A 17,655-nucleotide genomic window follows, 5' to 3' on the forward strand; every position below is an offset into this window, starting at 1 on the left:
TTAAAAATAGAATAGAAAATAATCATGTAATATATAAATAACAGTACGAATAAGAATATAATCATCATGATGATAAACCTTTTTCTATTTTTCCCACCTCCGCAAGTCACAGGCTGAGATGCTTTTATTGGCGAGTACAGATATCCCTAACTTATATAACAAGGAAAAACAATCCAATCAATTTTATGAGCTTGGAATATATTTTATACTAAAACTAGGTAAGTATGATACAAGAAAAGTACAGGCCCATTTTATTCATGGACATGATTTTTAAATTCTCTATCTCTCTCTGTGTGTATGTGCATATATATATGCATACAAAGGTATATAGGTAGATTAGATAAATATATACAGGTGTGTGTGCATTTGTCGTGGTTGATTATGGGTGAATTCAGTGTTGTACAAATGGTTCTAGAGTGAAAAATCTTGTAGTATCATTTATATATTAATAGATTAAAGACAAAATCTTATGATTTTTCACTGTTCTCAGGCTTATCTGATTGGGATTGCAGTTGCAATAAAAGCATTTGATGTATTTCAACATTTACTTAGCATTAAAATTCAGTAATAGGAAATCTTAAACATTTTAAAAGTCAAGGAGACAAGGACGTTAGCCACCATTGACTCAATTAATGTTCAACATAGTGTTAGAAGTCCTGAACAATAAAATAAAGCAAACAAAAATCCAAGGTATGAGAATGATGGGGGAGAAGCGACCTTTTTTCCCTTCTTTTCTTTGTTTTTTGTAGGTGTTGTGACTGTCTACAAAGAAACCAGAGTTAGCAAATTATTAGCATGAAGATAGTCAGCAAGGAGCGGAATACAAAACAAACTCACAAACTCAAAAGCATTTCAGTTATAGAAAATACAATTGAAGAAGCTCTGTCCTTAATGGAGGTATTTTGAAAACTCTTTTAAGGATTAGTTTTAAAATGCCTGAATGAATGAAAAGATGTAGCGCTTTGAAATGTAGTAAGGCTTAATTTGATAAAGTTGTTAATTCTCTCTCAAAAAATTTAAAAAGTTTCTTTATTTCTAATCAAATTCTTAAGGTGGAAGATGGAATCTGATTAATTCTAAAATTTTAGGGAATATAATTGTCTATAAATTGTAACTATTTAAAAAATATTAGCCCTAGTGTAAATTATCTAAAGAAAATTTAAAAAGTGCAATATCAATCAAATAAACCAATCAAAAGGAGTAGATACCTTTGAAGCAGACTTGAAATTTATTATAGGTTAATGGTAACATCAGAAATCAGAAAATTATATTTAATAAATTGTATCAAGAAACTGGTTTCACTATATTGAAAAAAACCCAAAGATTCCTATCACACACTACATACTAAAGATCCAAATAAATTAAAGACCTAAATAGGAATATTGTAACTAAAAGTTCAATATAAAGAAATTTATAATTTCCTTATGACCTCACATCAGCAAGTAGTTCTTAAATAAGACCTCCAAAGTGATTCTCCTGCCTCAGCCTCCTGAACGGCTGGGATTACAGACACCAGCCACCATGCCACCATGCCCGACTAATTTTTTGTATTTTTAGTAGAGGCAGGGTTTCACCATGTTGGCCAGGCTGGCCTCAAACTCCTGACCTCAAGTGATCTGCCTGCCTCGGCCTCCCAAAGTGCTGAGATTACAGGTGTGAGCCACCATACCCGGCCGATTAATCCAATTTATTTAGGAGACTGAATAAATTAAACTTTGTATATTCATAGAATGAAATACATGCAGTTCTCAGACATCATGAACTACATTTACGTATAGCAACATGATTAGATTTCAAAAAGCTATTTTGAATGAAAAAATTAAAGTATTTATGTAAATTAAAATAAATACAAACACTAATTCGTAACTATATATCTTCCTAGTCCACATATATACATAAATACATGTATTGAATAAGAATTGAAACACTGAGAAATAACTAGTATAGAATGGGTGCGTATTGGGAAAAGAGGAAGGAGAGTATGGGTGGGAAATAATTTTTGTTTAAGTGTAACAAAAGAGTTCTGGCTCTCTTTCAGACAGCAATGTTCCACTCTGAACGAAATGCCAAAAACAAGTACCTGAAAGCTAAAGACAGTGAACAAAAGCAGGCAAGTTTTGGTGGGAAGATGAAACTTGGAAGAAGGTGCCATTAAGAGGAGGTAAGTTTCCTGTTTTTGATGTGTTAACCTGAGGGCAGTCCACTAAGAGAGTAGCTAAAACACAATAGAAAGCCATTTTTTTTTTTTTTTTTTTTTTTTTTTTTTTTTGGCTTCAACAACCTGAGAGCAGAGTCTGCAGTAACACAGTCACTGGAAGGAGGGGGAAATCCTAGAACACAGAGAGACAGAGAAGGTCGTGCCCCAGTTTCTGAGTATGAACTTTGCTTAGATCTCTAGCTGACCCCTGAAGCACACCTATGGGGTAGACACAAAGCAGTCTGCAGCTAGTCAGAACTCAACTGAAATGTGAGTTACTTATAACCACAGGTTGGGTCAGTTTGCAGTTTGAGTTGAACCAAGTTAATCGATTGCCTGTCACAACAAAAACATCGACACTATTCTGAGGAGTAAAACAGAATCCGTGATCTCCACCACGTAACAGTCACAATGTCCAGGACACAATTCAAAATTACTCAGCGTAGGAGGAACCAGAAAAATGTAGTCCTTTGCAAAAGATAAGACAATTAATGGAAGCCAACCCTGAGAAAACATAGATGTTGGCCTGATCAGATAAGGACTTTGAAACAGCTATTATAACTATGCCCAGTGAGGTAAAAGAAAATATGTTGTAATGAATGGAAGATAAGAAATCTCAGCAAGGGTGGAGAGATACTTAGAAATGTCGATGAAAAGAGTCAAACTCTAAAATATTTGAATAGCTTTGTTCTGAGCCAAATATGAGTGACCATGTGACACAGCCCTCAGGAGGTCCTGAGAACATGTGCTCAAGGCGGTTGGGGTTCAGTTTGGTTATATACATTTAGGGGAGGCATGAGACATCAATCAAATACATTTGAAAAATACATTGGTTTGTTCCAGAAAGGCAGGACAATTTGAAGTCGGGGGAATGATGCTTCCAGGCTATAGGTAAATTTAATCATTTTCGGATGGACAATTGGTTGAGTTTGTCTAAAGACCTGGAATTAATAGAAGCATTTGAGCAAGATAAAAAAAATCAGAGCTTAGTCCTCAGAAAGAACCAAACAAATTTTACAAAAGAACAAACAATATCTGAGATAAAAATATATCTCTTAATTCACTATGCTAAACTGTCCCCCTGCTTCTCAGTGTTTATCTGTTAGATCAAGTTTATGTTTATCAATTGTGTTTAGACCTTGTCTCCATTTACTAAGTTAAGGTCTTTTTGATTTATAAGTTTCTGAAAGAGGGCTAATAAAAATTCCCACTATAGCTGTGGCTATATCAATTTTAGCTTGTGATTCTGACTGTTCCCACTTATGTATGTTGAGATTTTTTGCTAGGGCCATTCACATTTATTATTATCATATCTTCTTTGTAAATTGTTCCTTATGTAGCATCTCACTTTATCCTTATTTATGTCTTTTCTTAAATTCTATTTTCTTTGCTTTTTAACATCAATATTTTGTCAACATTAGTAGAGTAAAATGTTTAAGAAAATCAAGGAAAGAAAATATGAGCCAGAAATTTTGTAAGAAGACAAACTGACCTTTCATTATAAGAGTCACAGGCAAGTTCTAATGAAAACATTAGAATTCAGGGACTATTTTGCCCAGATCCTTCCTAAGGAATCTACTAAACAGCATGAACATTAAACAACCAACGTAATTGAAAAGTTTGATATAAGGATTTATAGTAAGAATGAATCATATATTTATTTACAGAAATAAGTCTAAATTATGCTTACAAGGAATAGAGAATAGTATGCAATGGTTGTGTGCTCTGACAATGTAGATATAGTACAACCATAAAAAATTGGTGGGGGAGTGGGGAGAGCTATGAAAAGTAGAATTAGCTTGTTGTTTGCCTTATAGTTGTTAACAGAAGTAAAAGGACATTACTTCGAATTAGATATTGAGGAAAAGGGAGAGTTGGGGCAAAAGAGGTTTATAGTTACTTTCAATATTGCTCATTAGAGGGAAACAATAGTCATTTACCAAGAAAAAAAGTAAAGAAGGGTTATATAAATGGATTAAAATAGACATAATCATTAGAACAAAAATATAAATTTCACTAAATAACAGTAAAAAATCAAGCGAATAAACTAGACCCTATAAAGACATGAATATATATGATTATAACATAAAACAATATGTCATACTGACACCAAACATGTTTACCACATCAATAAATATAAATTAGCTTATCTCACCAATTAAAGTATATTTTCAGGTCAGGTACAGTGGCTTATGCCTATAATCCCAGCACTTTGGGAGATTGAGGCAGGAGGATCACTTAAGGCCAGGAGTTTGAGACTAGCCTGGGCAATATGGCAAGACTCTGTCTCTACAAAATACATAAATAATTCACTTTGGGAGGCTGAGGCGGGCAGATCACTTGAGGTCAGGAGTTTGAGGACAGCCTGGCCAACATGGTGAAACTCTGTCTCTACTAAAAATACAAAAATTAGTTGGGCATGGTGGTGGGCAGCTATAATCCCAGGTACTTGGGAGCCTGAGGCAGGAGAATTGCTTGAACCTGGGAGGCGGAGGTTGCCGTGAGCCAAGATTGTGCCATTGCATTCCATGCACTCCAGCCTGGGCGACAGAGCAAGACTCTTAATTATATATAATTATATATATTATATATTAGCCAGATGTGGTGGTGTGTGCCTGTAGCCCCAGCCGTTCAAGAGGCTGAGGCAGGAAGATGACTTGAGCCCAGGGAGCCATGTTTGTGCCACTGCACTCCAGCCTGGGGTACAGAGTGAGACCCTGTTTCAAAAAAAAAAAGGAAAATCTTTTTAGATTGGTTAACAAAGCCAAATCCAACGCTGTGGCTTACATAAGAGACATACTTACAACACAGATTCAGAAAGATTTTTTAAAAAAGAAGAATGGTACTTGAGAGATTAAACACCTCCCCAAGATTGGGACCAGTCAAGAATGTCCTCTTTCACCACTCCTGTTCAACAATGTAGTGGAAGTAGTAGCCAGTGCAATAAAACAAGAAGGAAAAATAAGAGACATAGATATTGGAAAGGAAAAAGTAAAGCTGTTTTTATTAACAAATTACATGACTGTCTATATAGAATCTACCCAAAGAATCTATAGAAAGTTCTTGGAACTACTAAGTAAATATAGCAAGGTTTCAGGAAACAAGGTCAATATATAATATTTAATTGTTTTCCTATATACTAGCAATGAACAATTGGAATTTGAAATTACAAAAAAGAAAACCATTTACAATAGCACCAAAAAAAGTGAAATACGTAAGTATAAATCTAACAAAATATATACAGGATCTGTATGTAGAAAGCTATGAAACATTAATGGAAGAAATTTTTAAAAATCTAAATAAATGGAGAGATATTCCATGTTCATGAATTGGACAGACTAAATATTGTTAAAATGTCAGTTCTTCCCAACTTAATTTATTGATTCAATACCATTTCAATAAAAATCCCAGCAATTTTTTTGTAGCCATCAACAAACTGACTGAAATTTTATATGGAAAGGTAAAGAAAGCAAAATAACTAACCCAATTCTGAGAAAGAAGAACAAAATTGGAAGAATCTCATTGTCCCACTTCAAGGCTTACTACAAAGCTGCCGTTATCAAGACAATGCAGTGTTGGTGAAAGAATTAACACATTAATCAAGTGAACATAGTAGCCAATAAATAAACATATACAATTATCAACTGATTTTTGACAAAGGCACAAAGGCAATTTAATGGAAAAAATGAGTCTTTTCAACAAATAGTGCTGGAACAATTAGACGTTCATACTAAAAAAATGAGCCTAGACACAGATCTCACAATTGACAGAAAAGTTAACTCTAAATGGATCACAGACCTAAATATAAAATCTAAAATTTCTGGAAGAAAACATGCATGAAAATCTGTGTGCACTTGAGCTGTTGCTGAGGTTTTAGAAATAATATAAAAAGCACAATCCATGAAAGAAAAACTGGTAAGTTAGCTTTTACTAAAAATTAAAGCTTCTGCCCTGTGAAAGACACTGTTAAGAGGATGCAGAGATAAGCCATAGAGGGTGAGAATATATTTTCAAAGCACTGATCTGGTAAAGGACTTCATCTAGAATAAACAAAGAACTCTTAAAATTCAACAATAGGACAAAACAATTTTAAAATGTGCAAAAGATCTGAATGGACACCTCACCAAAGAAGATACACAAATTATAACTAAATATATTAAAAAGACATTCAATTTTATTTGTCAGGGAGACAAAACAGCAGTGAAATACTATTACATATCAATTAGAATCTCTAAAACTAAAAAATAAAAAACCTGACAATACCAGTTGCTGGTGAGAATGTAGAGCAGTAGGATTCTCACTCATTGCTGGGGGGAATCCAAAATGGCACAGATACTTTGAAAGACACTTTGATAATATCTTATAAAGCTAAACATAGTCTTACCATTCAATATAGCAATTTTTTCCCTGTGTACGTATCCAGTTGATTTGAATGCTTATGTCCACACAAATACCTGCACATGCATGTTTATAGCAGCTTTGATCACAGTTGCCCAAAACTGGAAGCAACCAAGAGGTCTTCAGTAGGTGAATATAGATAAACAAATTGTAGTACATTGATATAGTGGGATAATATTTAGCAATAAGAAAAATGAGCTATCAATTCATGTAACAACGTAGGTGAATCTTAAATGCATAATACTAAGAGAAAGAAGCCCATCTGAAAAGGCTATGCACTGTATGATTGCATTACTATGACATTCTGGAAAAAGGTGGTTCTATAGGATCAAAAACTAATCAATGGTTGCCAGACGTTTGGGGAGGGGAGAGAGTTGAATAGGGGGACTTTTTAGGTCAGTGAAATTATTGCATATGATACGGTTGTGTATACATGAAATTGCAGAAGTTCTTTGAATCTTATAACACAAAGAGTGAATCTTTTTTTTCGTTTGTTTGTTTGTTTGTTTGTTTTAAGACAGAGTCTTGCTCTGTCACCAGGCTGGAGAGCAGTGGCGTGATCTTGGCTCACTGTAACCTCCACCTTCTGTGTTGAAGCAATTCTCCTGCCTCACTCTCCCAAGTAGCTGAGACTACAGGGGTGCACCACCACGCCAGCTAATTTGTGTATTTTTTAAATAGAGATGGAGTTTCACCATGTTGACCAGGATAGTCTCGATATCTTGACTTCGCGATCCACCCACCTTGGCCTCCCAAAGTGCTGAGATTACAGGCGTGAGCCACTGTCCCTGGGTGAGTGAATCTTAATGTATGCAAAATAAAAAAATCAATTAGGAGATTGAGGGACTAAAGGGTAGAACACAGTGTTTTAACTGTATTACAAATTTAACTGTATTACAAATGTATGACATAACCTTGCTGGAGAAAGGTGCTGACCTAAGCTGCTTTGGAAATTTATAGAGTCTGTAAGATGAAAGACAAAAAGAACTGCTTATAAACACTGTACTCTCAGTTAACAGGTCTCAAACCATTGTACGTGTATGCTGGGGGGTGAACACATAAATAAATAAATAAATAGATGACAGATAGTGGGAGCCAGATTCCTCATTATCGATGTGGTAGGTGAAGACTAGTGTGTGAACTGTGTGGTAATAGATGAGAGAAATATCAGTATGAGCCCATGCATAGCTTAATATAGATTGAAACAGATGTTTTATGTATAATTATAGATACGCATGTATTACTGGCTAGTATCATACGTATATTTCTTTTTTTCTTTTTCTTTTTTTTTTTTTTTAGAGATGGGGTCTTGCTATGTTGACCAGACTGATCTCGAATTCCTGGCCTCAAACAGTTCTCCCATCTCAACCCCCCAAAGTGCTAGGATTATAGGCATGGGGCACCATGCCTGGCCAGTATTTCTGAGCACTGTCTTCTGAGAGGGCCTAGAAGCAAAGACACCCCAATCGTAACAAACAAAGCCAGTGTCTAGATCTTTGTTTCCAATATCATTCTCCAGTAAAAGGAATCAGGGCTCCTTGGATAAATGGCTGATTTTAGGGCTGGGATAGGGAATATACAAGATGAGCCTGAAGCACACTCTTTCTGAAGAGTGTCAGAAAGCAAGAAATACTCAAAAGAAGCAAACAAACAAAGGAACACAGGAACCAATGGAAAGAGCTAATGGCCAAAGTAGAACAGTTTGAGTAACAAAATAATGTACTGTTGGATTATGTCCCAAAGTATGAAATAAATATCTATGAATTCACACTGATGTAAATAAATTATTGAATAAACAAATATGGGAGGGATAATAGGCAAATCTCTTGTACAGAAGAATTCCAGATAATATATGCAGATTCTCCCCACTCAAGGAGATGGAACAGAACTGCCCAATCCTTAAGTGTGGAATTGAACTAGTGACGTCTTTTGGAAGAGTACAGTAAAGAGCAGGGTGGGGCAGAAGGAAGAGTAATCTTACTGTGGAGAAACCTGACGAACATCAGCTCAGCCAAGTGATCAAGACTGACATCATCAGTGATGTCATACTGACGGCATGCATCCTTGATGTGATGTGATGAGTGGAAGACCACTTAGCTCTGTGCTCTTCCTTCCCTAAACCCATGAACTCTTTTTCACCATGAGAAAAACAACAGACAAATGAACATGGAAGGACAGTCTACAAAATACCAGACCACTGTTCCTTAAAACTGTCAATGTCATCAAAAACAAGGAAAGTCTAAAGAGAAGCGACAATGAAATGTAATGTTGGCTGGGTGCGGTGGCTCACGCCTGTAATCCCAGCACTTTGGGAGGCTGAGGCAGGTGGATCACTTGAGGTTCGGAGTTTGAGACCAGCCTGGCCAACTTGGTGAAACCCCATCTCTAACAAAAAGTATAAAAATTAGCTGGGTGTGTTGGTGCATGCCTGTAATCCCAGCTACTCAGGAGGCTGAGGCAGGAGAATTGCTTGAACCTGGGAGGCAGAGGTTGCAGTGAGCTGAGATGGCACTACTGCACTCCAGCCTGGGTGTCAGAGCAAGACTCTGCCTCAAAAAGGAAAAGAAATGATCTAATGTGGTACCCTGGATGGGACTGTGGATGAGAAAAAGCACATTAGGTGGAAATTAAGGAATTCTGAATAAAGTATGGACTTCAAATTATAAGTATCAGTATGGTTTTATTAGTTGAGGCAAATTATGCTATAATAATGTTGAAATGGAGGATATTGGGTACAGGGTATAGAAGAACTTCCTGTAATATTCTTCCAATTTTTCTGTAAACCTGAAGCTATCCTAAAGTAAAAAGTTTATTAAATCTTAAGAAAATCAGAGATTGAACAATTATATACCAGGTTAAAAAAAGGGAAAGGAAATCTTAGTATTTGATAAGGTAACATTCATAGCCAAAAAAGTATTAAGAGATGAAGCGGGATACCATATATGCAAAAGCATAATTAAAACACAAGCAATGAATATTTATGCACTGAATACAGAGATACATGCTTAAAGCAGAAAATATAAGAGATTCAAGAAGACCTAGAGAAATTCACTTTAAGGATAGCCATGTTTAATATGTGACTTATTTATGGCATACCAAGTGAACGAAGTTAGTAAGGTTATAAAAGAACTAATAACAATAAAGACAGATCATGTAGATATATACTGAACTCTGAATTCTAATAATAGAGAATATAACTTTAGAGGAACATATGAAACCTTTACAAATATTCTCTATATTTTAAGTCATGAAGAAAACCTCAATAAATGCTAATTGGTGGAAATAATAATAAAGGCAGCATTCTTAGAATTCAGGTATTTAATAGAAATTTGTAAAACAAAAACCCCAAATACCATTCCACTCTGAAGTTAATAATGTTTCTAAACAACTCTTGACTCAAAGAAAAATACCAAGTAAAATCAATAGGGTATTGTGAAAGTAACTATAATTAATGCATATTATATTAGAATCTATGAGATACAGTTAAAACAATTATCAGTTAAGTTTGTAGCATTAATTACCTATGTAAATGAGGAGATAAAACTCAATGAATTAAACACCCAGTTAAAAAGTTAGAAAAAGGAAAACAGAGTAAATCAAAAGAAAGCAAAAGCTAGTAATTTATGGGAAGGTAAAAGCAAAAGTAATGCATTAAAATATAGAAAAATAGTAGAATAAACAAAAACCTGGTTTTTTTTTTAAACAAAATAAAAAAATAGATAAGCCACTAGTGAATCTAATCAATTTAAAAGGAATGAAACACAAATATGCAAAATTAGACATCTTTGGGGGGAAAACCTGAAAAGGGGGAAAAGTTTAAAAGTCACAAGATGATTTTCACAATTTTAAGCAACTACAGATGAGAATCTAGATAAAATGGATAACTCAGAAAATACAACCTATCAAAATTGACTTGAGAGACATCAAAAAAATAGAGAACAGTGAAAAAAGTAGTAGAGCACTGCTGCTGAATGCACCAAACCAGGCTAGTGGAATTCTACCAGACTTTAAAGATCAGGCAATCCCAACATTACTTAAATAAGTTCAGAGCACTAGAAACAAATAAAAACAAAAAGCTTCCAAATCAATTCTACTGAAATCAGTATAATGTATTTCCTAAAACCTGATATTGTACCAAGAACTTTAGATTTATGAATATTGAGATATACATCTTAAATAAAATATTGGCAAGCAATCCAAATAAACATTAGAAAAAAATAGTACATCATAATTCAGAGAGTTTTATTCCAGGAATATACATTTTGTTCTGTTTTTAATGTAATTCATCACATTAATACAGCTAATGAGAAGAATTACATAATTATCTTCATAACTGCACAAAAGGACTTTGACAAAATTAGTCCCAGGTCAGAAATTTGACAAAACAACAGACAAATGAACATGGAAGGACAGTCTACAAAATACCAGACCACTGTTCCTTAAAACTGTCAATGTCATCAAAAACAAGGAAAGTCTAAAGAGAAGCGACAATGAAATGTAATGTTGGCTGGGTGCGGTGGCTCACGCCTGTAATCCCAGCACTTTGGGAGGCTGAGGCAGGTGGATCACTTGAAGTTAGGAGTTTGAGACCAGCCTGCTCAGCATGGTGAAACCCCATCCTACCAAAAAATATAAAAATTAGCTGGGTGTGCTGGTGCATGTCTGTAATCCCAGCTACTCAGGAGGCTGAGGCAGGAGGATCACTTGAACCTGGGAGGCAGAGGTTGCAGTGAGCTGAGATGGCGCTACTGCACTCTAGCCTGGGAGTCCTAATTCATGTTGAAAAACACAACAAAAAGAAATTTATGGATTTCCTCTACACATAAAATACATACTTTAACTCAAAAGCTTGCATTTTACTTAAGGGAAACACTAAAGGCTTTGTCACCAAAATCAGGAACAAGACAAGGATGCCAATGTAATGAGATAGTCATTACATTGAACATTGGGATGGAGGTGTTAGCTAATGCAGTTAGAGAAGAGAAAGCAATTCGAGACCCTGGAATTGAAAAGGAAATAGAATAATCTTTATTTTCAGATGCAATTATTATTTATCTGAAAAACCCCAAAGTATCAATGGAGAAATGACTACAAATAATAAAATAATTTAGTAAAATAGTGGGAAATAAAATTAATATATAAAAAAACAATAGCTTTTGTGTATATAGACAAAAAAGAGAGAGAAGCTAAAATGGAAGGGACAATCCAATATATGTTAGCAAAATGATAATAAAATACTTAAGTGTACATTTAGCACAAGTATCCAAGATTTATATGAGGAAAACTCACAAAACACTACTGAAGAAAACAAAGTTGAACAAATGTAAAGGAAACCATGTCCTTGGATAGAAAAACTTAGCATCATAAGGATCTTGTTTAGTCTTCCAAAGTTAACTTATACATTTAATAAAATCACAATAACAGTGTCCTAAATATCTTTTGGGCCTGACAGGCCAGTTAGAAGGCTCGCTTGAAAGGATAAATAGAGAGAATAGTTACAAAATGTATGGGGAATAGAAAAGCCAAAAGTGTTGGGTGTGGGTAGGATTAGCTCTACTAGATATTAAAACTTACTTGTAAAAATCTTTATAATTAAAGTAGGATGGTATTGATGCATGAATAAAAAGACAATGTAACAGAATTGAAAATCAGAAATAGACCTCATTATATATACATATTTAGTATGCTATGGAGGCCGCACTAAAAATCAGTGAGGATATAGGATAGAATTTTTAATAAGAGGATTAGGATAATTGGAGAGCCATATGGAAAAAGTTAAATGAAATTGGTATCTTATACCATTCAACAGGATAAATTCCAAGTAGATCAGATATTTATAGACAATGTAACTTTACAAGTAAAAAAATGAGAAAACGTGGATGAATACCTGTATAATCTTTGAGCGGGAAAAACTTTCTAACTATGACTTAACACCCAGAAACATGTTGTAAGGGAAACAGTAATGCCAACTGTTCTTTCCTCCATCGTTTTCATTGATAATTTATTCCTTTGTGCTCTTATAGTCTCATATGTGTAGCTTTGTAATAATATGTGCTACATTGTTGTATCTCCTTATGCGTCTGTGCCTTCATTAGACTGATAGACATTCTAGAGGAGATTCCTTCAGAGAGTCCCTCATTTGAGAGGAGAATCACCTCAGGCTGAATCCACCTACTTTGGATTGCTGATACGTCACAAGATTCCAGTCCGGACAACCAAGCAGTTCTGTGGTTCATATCCCTGGTCTGACATTTCCACTGATGCACTACCAGCTTTGGTTAGAGTTGGCTCCTTTGAGAGTGGCCAGAGAGCTTCTTTGTCAGAAGGAATTTTACTGATGGCAGAGTTTTGGAAATTTATTAACCCCATCCTCTATACCATACTTATTTTTGCATCTACTTTCTACTTGGAACCCTTAATCAAGATCACATTTGTTTAAACCATAAGTAACTGCAAATCAGAATTTTTCTTAGAATCCTATGGCCAGATAATCTCATTTATTCCAAAATCAATGTCTCACTTAGATTCTACTCCTTAGCATGAGCTCTGCATATCCCAGTGTCTTTAAGAAGTCTCCACTTGGAAATCCTCACTGGTGGAGGTGAGCTGAACCCAGCTTTTGCTAGCTTATGAAAGCCTGTTCATGCACATTTCTTTCCAACTGCTTATTCAGTGACATCATCTTGGTAGCTTGAAATAGGCCATGATGGGTACATCTGCGTCATGGAAATCATCAAAGGCTGTAAACAGGATGTTTGTTTTTGTTTTCTGGGAGAACAGGTTTGTCAGTATACCCCTGCTCGTAGGAATCTCAAAGTCAACTTGTCCAATTGGAGTGTTTTTTCTTCTTCCAAATGTCTCCTGCTTCCTCTTCTCCCCGTCTTTGTGAATGGTATCCCAAATCAGAAACTTGGCCACTGTGTTTTGACTCACTTGTCTCCTCTCCTTAAGCTTCTATATGGTCATCCTCAGACAGGATTGAATCAATGTACAGAGCCTGCTAGTTGTCTCTTTCATCAGTTGTAATAAAACTTGTAGCTGGGCATATGTTAGCTGAGATACATAACCTTTCCTGGCCTCCATTGTATTTGAGTGTGGCCAGGACACTGAGTTCTCTGATACGTAAGCAGAGGCCATGTGTGTCATACCTCCTCCAGGTTTTCTTTCCTCTTCCTATTTGTGTAAAATAGAGGGGGCAGCAGCCTAGCTTAGACCACAGAGGTGATGACAATATCCCAGAACAGGGGGTTCTTAAAAATTCTTTGTGACATGGGCCGTTTGCAGTCCTATGACCTCTTTTCCAAATGCATAAAATAAAATGTATAGAGTTACAACTAAGGCCAATTATACTGAGGTACAATTATAAACATTTTAAAGAACCTAATTTGTTATATAGTCATATAGCAATTTTTTATTAACACACTAAATAACAAAATTTAGCAGCCAGGTCTTTTATTTACAGTAATTTCAAAGCAATAATTATGAGTGATATTTCAAGATTCTTTATTACCTATATTATGATATGAAAATATCTGTGATTTCAACTTGCTGACTAAGCCACAGGCATTGCTAATACTACTGTGATTTGTTGTTACTATTCATCATTGAAGAAATTGCTAAACTTCATTTAGAAGCTAGTGAAAATAAAGATGTAATTTTTTTCCCTCTCAGGTTCACAGGCCTCCTAAATTCTGTCCATAGGCCCATTTGTGGGCCTGCCAACCCTAGAATAAGACCACTGGCAGAGGATAGCAGAGCTTGATGTATGGCTTCAAGGTGCACACCCTAACTAGATGGTTACATGAGACATAAATCCCTATCTTGTTTTCTTATTTAAGTCATTGCATTTTGGGAGTCCTATTTTTTTTTTTTTTTTTTTTTTTTTTGATGGCAATCCAGCCTGTCTACATCTACCTATTAACCTATTAAGTATCTTTTCAATTTGTGGTTCTTTTTTTGTCATCACTGTTGCTGTCTGGTATAGGTATTGCTGGGGCATTAACTGGGAATTATTTCAGCTTTGTTTTTATAGCTTTACTGAGGTATAATTTACATGCAATAAGAATACATTATTATTATTATTATTTTAAGATGGAGTCTTGCTCTGTTGCCCAGGCTAGAGTGCAGTGGTGAGATCTCGGCTCACTGCAACCCATGCCTCCCGGATTCAAGTGATTCTTCTGCCTCAGTCTCCTGAGTAGCTGGGACTCCAGGCATGTGTCACCATGCCCGGCTAATTTTTTGTATTTTAGTAGAGACAGGATTTCACCATGTTGGCCAGGATGGTCTCGATTTCCTGACCTTGTGATCTGCCCTCCTTGGCCTCCCAAAGTGCTGGAATTATAGGCATGAGCCACCACACCCAGCCAAGAATACATGCGTTTTAAGCACACTATTGTATGAACATTGGCAAATGTAGACACCAGTGTACCCACTGGTGTCACAATCAATAGGTAGAATATTACTACCACCCCAAAGTTCCATTTCCTAGTCAATTCTGTCCTCCTCCTGTGCATGCCCTTCTGCCCATGCCTAACGTGTTTCTGGCCCTGGACAATCACGGATTTAGTTTCTGGCACTACAGATTAGATTTGTTTTTCTAGAGTTTCACATCAATAGAACCATGTAGAATGTACTCTTTTGTGTCTGACTTCTTGGATTTAGGATTATGTTTTTGAAGATTCATCGATGTTGCATTTATCAGTAGTTTATTCCTTTTCATTATTGAGCAATATCTTATAATATCTTATCTGTTCCTCATTGGATACATATTTGGGTTGTTTCAAGGTTGGGGCTATTGTGAATAGAGCTGCTCTGAATATTGATATATGGTTCTCCATATGGACAAATGTTTTAATTTCTTTTTGGTAAATACCCAAGGGCCATATGGTAAGTAACAGGGCTATATGGTAAGTAAATGTTTAACTTTTGACAAATCTGCAAAAAGCCTACTGGAATTTATTGCTCTTAATCTGTAGGTAAATTTGGGGAGAATTGCTGTAGTAACAATATTGAGTTTTCCAATTCATGAAAACAGTTTATACCTCTCAGCTTGAATTTATGGAGACTTGGTTTTATGTACTTTAAGGTGGGTCTTGAAAAGCCTGGGCTTTTTACCATGCTCCTCTCTTTTACTGGAACTCAAAACAAACTGTTTCCTCCTTCAGTGAGCAACAGATTAAATCTCCACTCATCCATCTGTTGTTGTGTGCTATACTTTGTGGAGTCTTCCTTGGGTACACAGAGCTCAGGGATCAGTCAAAGATTTGAGAGTAGATTTGGGGACTGCTGCTTCTAAGGCCTTTCTCCTGGAATTTCCCTGGTCAATTGCCTTGAACTCCACCCTATGACATCTCCAGGCTGCAAGTCTGCAGTTTTCTCCTTGAATTCAAGTTGCTTTGCACAATGTACACTGAGGTATATTGTCAGGATAAGAGTCCTTAAAGCTGACTCCCAGGCATCATAATTTGCTACTTTTAAGTGTCAGATTCGCTCCAGTTTCTGCCAGTTGTTGGCCTTTTTCTAGTGCTTTCATATCATTTTTAAAATGTATTTTTTCCAGAGTTTAATACTGTTCTATGAGAAATATTAGTCTCATCTAAGCCACTCTGCCATTTTTTTGCAGCTGGAACTTCCTAGTTCATTTTATTTCATATTATCATTGATATATCTATGTAATTTTATCTTACTATTTGGTTTTTATTTGTCCCAGCTTCTCCATTCCATTTTCTCCCTTTTTGACTTTTTTTTTTTTTTTGAGACAGAGTCTCACTCTGTTGCCCAAGTTGGAGTGCAGTGGCGCTATCTTGGCTCACTGCAACCTCTGTCTCCCGGGTTCAAGCGATTATAGTGCCTCAGCCTCCTGAGTAGCTGGGATTACAGACATGAGCCATCATACCTGACCAATTTTTTTGTAGTTTTAGTAGAGACAGGGTTTCACCATGTTGGCCAGGCTCGTCTTGAACTCCTGACCTCAAATAATCTGCGTGCCTCGGCCTCCCAAAGTTCTGGGATTATAGGCGTGAGCTACCATGCCCGGCCCCCTTTTTGACTTCTTGTGTATTAATCAAAAATTCTAAAATTATTCTATTTCCACTCTCATTTAGCTTGTTATACAAACTACTTTAACAATTTCTACTCTATTTTGGAAATTTCAATATGCATCTTTGACTTAATGAAGTCTAATATAACTTGGTACTTTTACTAATTATTAGGAAATGAGGGACCTTAGAAAACTGTACTCCATTTGCATTTAACTTCTTCACATATTCTTGCTATTGTCAGGCATTTTAGTTCTAGAACTATTTATTTTATTTTATTTTATTTCTTTTAGAGATGGAAAAGAAATATGTTGCCTTGGTTGGATTGGAACTCCTGGGCTCAAGTGATCCTCCTACCTTAGCCGCCCATGTAGCTGGGACTATAGGCACTCACCACTGACTGGTTTAATTCTAGGAATATTTAAAACACCACAGTATATATATATATGTATATGTATATATAATCCTTGTTCATTTAGATTTGTACATTTAGTTTCCTTCTTTTTCATTCTTCTTTGCCTTTCTCTACTGTCATTTGGGAGAATTTATCTCCTGCTTCAAGAACTATCTTTAATATTCTGTAAGACATCTTCTAGTGACAAATTCTCAAGGTTACATTTTAAAAAATCTTATTTTGCTTTCATTTTGAGGGTTACTTTTGCTGACTATACAATTCTAGATTGACAAGTGTTATTTATTTGTTTTTGTTTTTGGTGGTTAAGAATATCAGCACTTTGAGTATGTTACCTAATTTTCCTTCTATTTCCCTAACTGCCCTTTGTTCATCTCTTACTTTCTCTCTAGATTCTAGATTTCTCAACTTCTCACTGCCCCAGTTGCTCTGTGATGCTTAACAGATCAAATATAACATTCTCTAGCTTTTCTAGTTGCTCTCAAAAGGAGATTATAAGCGAGTCTGCTATTTTGGGAAACATAAATTGTATTTATAATTATAAATATAAACTATACACCCATCTATGTATATGTGTTTATGTGTGTGTGTATATATATATATACACA

The 17,655-nt window shown here is 35.6% G+C and overlaps 1 long non-coding RNA gene across 1 annotated transcript; it reads left to right on the top strand.

The window, feature by feature from the left end:
• Positions 1-106: 106 nt before the first annotated feature.
• LOC111540164 lies at positions 107-7,336 on the top strand. The gene is made up of 4 exons (XR_002730905.1): positions 107-218; positions 750-897; positions 2,039-2,161; positions 7,277-7,336. It is a non-coding gene; the product is annotated as an uncharacterized LOC111540164 (long non-coding RNA).
• The last annotated feature ends 10,319 nt before the right edge of the window (positions 7,337-17,655 follow it).

This window comes from Piliocolobus tephrosceles, chromosome 13 (genome assembly GCF_002776525.5).
Source record: "Piliocolobus tephrosceles isolate RC106 chromosome 13, ASM277652v3, whole genome shotgun sequence".
Classification (NCBI taxonomy): Eukaryota; Metazoa; Chordata; class Mammalia; order Primates; family Cercopithecidae; genus Piliocolobus; species Piliocolobus tephrosceles.